Source organism: Thalassophryne amazonica, chromosome 8 (genome assembly GCF_902500255.1).
Source record: "Thalassophryne amazonica chromosome 8, fThaAma1.1, whole genome shotgun sequence".
NCBI classification, from domain to species: domain Eukaryota; kingdom Metazoa; phylum Chordata; class Actinopteri; order Batrachoidiformes; family Batrachoididae; genus Thalassophryne; species Thalassophryne amazonica.
The window spans coordinates 108,663,922-108,669,921 of NC_047110.1; the positions used below are offsets into that span (position 1 = coordinate 108,663,922).

At 39.6% G+C, this 6,000-nt stretch overlaps 1 protein-coding gene across 1 annotated transcript in view; it reads right to left on the reverse strand.

The window, feature by feature from the left end:
* The window catches only part of LOC117516282 (homeodomain-interacting protein kinase 3-like), an 86,495-nt gene extending 80,812 nt beyond the window's left edge, over positions 1-5,683 (reverse strand). The window contains 1 exon segment of the mRNA XM_034177218.1: positions 5,344-5,683. The gene's annotated coding sequence lies outside the window, so the exon portion shown is untranslated.
* Between the last annotated feature and the right edge of the window lie 317 nt (positions 5,684-6,000).

The following is a 6,000-nucleotide window of genomic DNA, read 5'->3' on the forward strand; positions in this document are numbered from 1 at the left end:
GCCACACTGTGCCTGCAAGTTTTTTGAGTTTTCCCAATGATGTAAGTAAAAGCATGTCATTGTCTAAATGAAGTTGATTTTATGGTTCCTTTTTTTCCGGATCAGGTAACCCAGTAAGCACTCATTATAACTGAATCGAACAATGTACAGCCAATCCATGCGATATCAGTGATTGGCACTCAAGGCTGATCAGTATCGAAATCGGCAGCATAAAACCTGATCGGAGCATCTCTAGTACAGACATGCTCAAAACTGCTGTTGGCTTCATATAGTTGTTCTTTTCACCATGTCGCTGCCATTCTTATGTAAATAACTACATTTACACACAACAGAAAATATAGAGATCATACGGAGCATCGCGGTCCATATATGCACGATAAGTCAATAGTAATCATGTTAAAGTGTTGCCGCACGGTGACAAATCGAGTACGGTTATTGTAATGGGACTGATACTGAAATAATAATTGCCTAATCCGTCAGTCTCTGGTGGATTTGGGCCTCTGATGGAATGAGTGGACAACCACTGAATGCAGGTGTGCAGCACTTCTGACATTTTTTTGGGAATCCCACAGAATGGGAGTCAACTTTGCTGTTTATTAAGTGATTGGGACGATACAGGATTAAAAATTCACGGAAGCAGACGGGGCAGGGAAACAAGGTTTTAGGCAGCAAGCCGCGTTGAGCGCAGAGTGAAACGCAACACAAACTAAACTGTAGCGCTGCCTTTATTTCTCTCTGGACTGTTCTGACGGTACGTCCTGTTCACACCGTGTGCACGTGTCAGTGACAGTCATACTGAGATTATGAGATGAAATAAATTGGTCAAAATTCCTTAAAATGAGAATATATGAATGAACAGAATAAAAATCACACACGTGTGATTAAAAAAACCTGATTTGTAGAAACTCTGCAGTGATGTTCAGAAGCAGAAATCACATAAAGCAGCTGAGAACTCTGAAATTTAACAGGCTGTTATTTTACAAAGATATTTATTTTAGATTACTTAATGTAGTTGTTTAATGTTCAAGCACAAAACGTGACTGAGGAGGAGAAAAGAGAAAATGAACTCTATAGTCAGAATAAAAATACAAGCCGCTGATTTTTATTTTTCAAAATTATTAGGATGCAGTTCTGAGTTTCAATTATTTCAAAGTAAGTTACCGTTATTTATTTTCAAAAATCACGAGTCAATCAGTCTGTATTGTTCAGTTTTTTCCTGCACAGTTTGTGTATTTTTTCCTTTCTTTATAAGAGTTTGGTTTTGTTGTTTGTTCTCTAAAAAGTTTCAAAAACAATAAAATGTTAACACTTTTCCTTATAGCAGTTCTTAATTTCAGAAATGGAACAGAAAGAAACACAAATTAAAAAAGTAGGCACTGTATGTAAAATGAAGATAAAAAAACTAATTATTCCATTAACAATAAACTGCCCTGTCCCAACCTTTTTTTCTTGGAAAATGCTGCAGGCCTCAAATGTAGGAAGGGATATATATTAACAAAAAAAAATTAAAAATAAAAATAAAGCTGACCTCACAAAACATGAAATATGTTGGTTTCATACAGTCTGCAGCTACAGAAATAGAAGACAAAGTAAATGTCAGGATAATTACATGTCCATCACCACCACATTTTGAAAAATTATAAGACCACAGGCCATACATTATTTATGTTTTGTGTCTTTTAGTGACTTTTTTTTTTTTTTTGGATTAAGGCAATAAGTGCCTCCCTGTATTACCACAGATGAACTGTTTCTGTTGCCACATCTTCTGAAATAAAACTGCAAAATTTTACCACCCACACAGGAGAGTGACAGTATTAACTTTTTCATGAAGTGATATGTCACAGCAAAGTAGATGTGATAAATATCTAATCTGAATCTCAGTCCCCAAAAATGTTGAAATGTAATGATTTTTCTATTTCTGCTGCAATTCTTATGTTGGAATATTAAAGTTAGAGTACTTACAAAAAAAAAGAAGTATGACAGGTTTTTTTATTAAGTGACAAGTTAAAGCAAAGTATATGTGATAAATATTTAATTTGAATTTCACTCACGGGTTGTCCAAACAACCAGCTTTTCCTATAGGACAAGTAAACTGCCAGGGTCCTATGGACAAGTACACTAAAAAGCTTAATGTCAATGCCTGCCAGAGTCCAAGATACTGCCTTCTCATGCTTCTTACAGAGCAAAACCCATAGATATTCAGTTTACTGCCATACAGCAGAAAAAAAAAAAAAAAAAAATTACCGACATAAATGGAATAGCAATCATATTTAAGAAGCTGCAATCAGAGAAACTGAATTTTTGAATTCTGAATTTTTGAATTGAATTTTCAACTAATGCCTTGCAACTCCAATTATATATATACGAGGGCTGTCCGTAAAGTATAGGTCCTTTTTATTTTTTTCAAAAACTATATGGATTTCATTCATATGTTTTTACGTCAGACATGCTTGAACCCTCGTGCACATGCGTGAGTTTTTCCATGCCTGTCGGTGACGTCATTCACCTGTGAGCACTCCTTGTGGGAGGAGTCGTCCAGCCCCTCGTCGGAATTCCTTTGTCTGAGAAGTTGCTGAGAGACTGGCGCTTTGTTTGATCAAAATTTTTTCTAAACCTGTGAGACACATCGAAGTGGACATGGTTCGAAAAATTAAGCTGGTTTTCAGTGAAAATTTTAACAGCTGATGAGAGATTTTGAGGTGATTCTGTCGCTTTAAGGACTTTTCACGGTGCGAGACGTCGCGCTGCGCTCTCAGGCAGCGTCATCAGCCTGTTTCAAGCTTAAAACCTCCACATTTCAGGCTCTATTGATCCAGGACGTCGTGAGAGAACAGAGAAGTTTCAGAAGAAGTCGGTTTCAGCATTTTTATCCGGATATTCCACTGTTAAGGAGATTTTTTAATGAAAGACGTGCGGATGGGTCCGCGCGTCAGGACGCAGCCGACGCGGCGCGGCGGCACAGGAAAAACCACCTCCGTGTTGATAACCATTTGTAAATCCAGGTGGCTTTTGATGGCTTTCAGTGGAGTGAGTATATGAGAAATTGTTTATCAGCTGGAGATGTTCCAACTTGTCCTCAAGGCTTCCAACAGAGGTGTTTTTTCCTGTGGCGGAGTGTCGCGGCGGCTGCGAGCCGACGCTGCAATCCGCCTGCACGTCTTTCATTAAAAAATCTCCTTTAACAGTGGAATATCCGGATAAAATGCTGAAACGACTTCTTCTGAAACTTCTCTGTTCTCTCAACGACGTCCTGGATCAATAAAGCCTGAAAGGTGGAGGTTTTAAGCTTGAAACAGGCTGATGAACGCCACCTGAGAGCGCTGCGCGACGTCTCGCACCGTGAAAAGTCCTTAAAAGCGACGAATCACCTCAAAATCTCTCATCAGCTGTTAAAAATTTTCACTGAAGACCAGCTTAATTTTTCGAACCATGTCCACTTCGATGTGTCTCACAGGTTTAGAAAAAATTTTGATCAAACAAAGCGCCAGTCTTCAGGCAACTTCCCAGACAAAGGAATTCCGACGAGGGGCTGGACGACTCCTCCCACAAGGAGTGCTCACAGGCGAATGACGTCACCGACAGGCGTGGAAAAACTCACGCATGCGCACGAGGGTTCAAGCATGTCTGACGATAAACATTAGAATGAAATCCATATAGTTTTAGAAAAAAATAAAAAGGACCTATATTTACGGACAGCCCTCGTGTATATATATATATATATATATATATACATACACACACACACATATATGTTCTCCACTCAGATTGCAATAGCCAATCACAGGTTAGCCTTTCTGTCCATCATTTACCTGTATTTTGGCATGCTTGGTGCCAGAAAGTTATGCTGGATCCAAAAAGGCTAGGACCAAAAGTTATATTGGATCGGATCCCACTGACCAATAGTGTTAGAGCTTACTGCCAGCAGCTAGCCAATCAGAGTGCGGCATACGAAGGTCAAGAACTAGCTGACAGACATTGGTTGAAAAAAAATGGCAACAAAACATGTCACACAACAGCAGAAAATCATCTGCCAGCGAGGTTTGCTGAGTTCACAGAGGAGGAACTGGTGGAAATACTGAACTCCATGGATGCCAAAAACACTAAGAAGGTAGACAAGCACGCTACTGACGTTGAGAAGCATTCACTGCATCAGAATCAATCATATGCTGTTCACAACAAATAAATTGATCTAATTTACTTGACTCTTTGTTGTTTGCTTAATTTGGGAGGGGGGTGGAGAACATAACAATTAATGGATGGCAAGTCGTCCAACATAGAGAAATGTTTGTATAATATATATATATACACACACACACACACACATTATTACAAATTGGGTATGGCGATACATGAAAAAGTCATGACTGCATGGAAGAAATAATAATTTCTTGCAGAAGACTCAGAAATTCTGTACAAAATATACAAATAGGAAACAAGTAACATCAAAGATAGCAATTTATACTTCAGAGAGTAATTTCTTTGAAGTTACACATTCACCACAGATTGCTTTCTGCATAATCGGGGTCATAAAAGCTTTTTTTTTCACAAGTAGAGACTGCGGAAACCATGAATGAACCCCTCTGTTCTTAGCTCACAGGGGGAAATATTCCTGTCAAACACTGACAGATTATTGAAGCAACTGATGATAAACTGGTAACAAAGGCAGACATGTAACACCATATGGCTGAGCTCTGGCTGCACTCAGCCTTTGGCAGACAGCTGTGACACCTTCTCCATCCTCTCACTTGCCAAAGTAGGCAGCCTGATATCCCACTAGCCTGAAATGGAGAACCGTGCCACACAAGTACGTGCACGGGGGGGTGTAATAACAGCTGTGAAAGTAACTTGTTACCGAGCAATAACACACACACAATATATGGGAGGGATGCGTGTACGTGCGCGTGTTGGGGGGGAAGGGCAACAACAACCAACACACCTGTTGAAACTTTTGTTAGCTGATATTTACGTGTGTGACATCACTGCGCTTTTCCTTTATAACATAATATTCGAACTGTGTTGTTGTTCGGTATTTTTGCTTTTTTTTTCCCTCTTTTAAACTTATTCACTGAACTGTTTGATGCCAAAACCTCAATTGTGCTTCTACGTTCCTTCAAAGTTACGTACTAATTATTTAAAAACTTTAAAAAAAAAAAAACTTGTACTGTCTGTATATGTTATTACATATGAAATATCAGCGCTTTGGCGCTTTTTGTGTCAAAAACACTGAAGCTTAACAGTTAGCAAACAAGCTACCTTCGCTTCCACCTCAACAGAGTAAGAGAGACTGACGTGACTCCCCCCAAAATTACGCTTTTGACACTTTAATCAGACGTGTTGTCATACCTTCAGTAAACCCAGTGAAGCATATAATCCAGATCGTCAACAACCGGGCTCAGAGCGAGGCTCGGAGGCGCACTGCCTGCTGCCGCCGCTGCTGCTGCCATCTTGTTCAACGACGACAAAACACCGAGCGACTTTTCCGACATTTGAAGCTCCAAATAACACCAATAACAGGCTGTTAGGCGCGCCAGCAACGGTCCATATCTTCGACAGCCGTTTCGGACTTCCCACACAGTAGTTCTTGCTTCCGTTCAGGAGCAGAATCGTTTGTTTCTAAACTTTTGCATGTTAATACGCATCGGCCCTAATGTGGCTAACTGCTGCTGCTGCTGTTGCTGCTTGTGAAGTGACGCAGCGCTCAAAACACACAGCTCGACACACAGTATCGAGTTTTTGATTCACGAGTACCGCACTTCGATGCTCGCTTCACGACGCTGAAAACAGCACGTAACCTCAAGCGAAGCTTGATTTATTGATTTTAATTTATTTCAGCAATTTATACGAACTGATACTCATCATTTATTTCCTGATCCATGCCATTTTGTAATACATACACGTATATGTCATTTTTGGATTATATTTATTTTCATATTGTCTTCAAGTGCACTCAATTTTGAAACTGCGAATTTGCTGATCTGCTAATTACGGCTTTCTTTTATT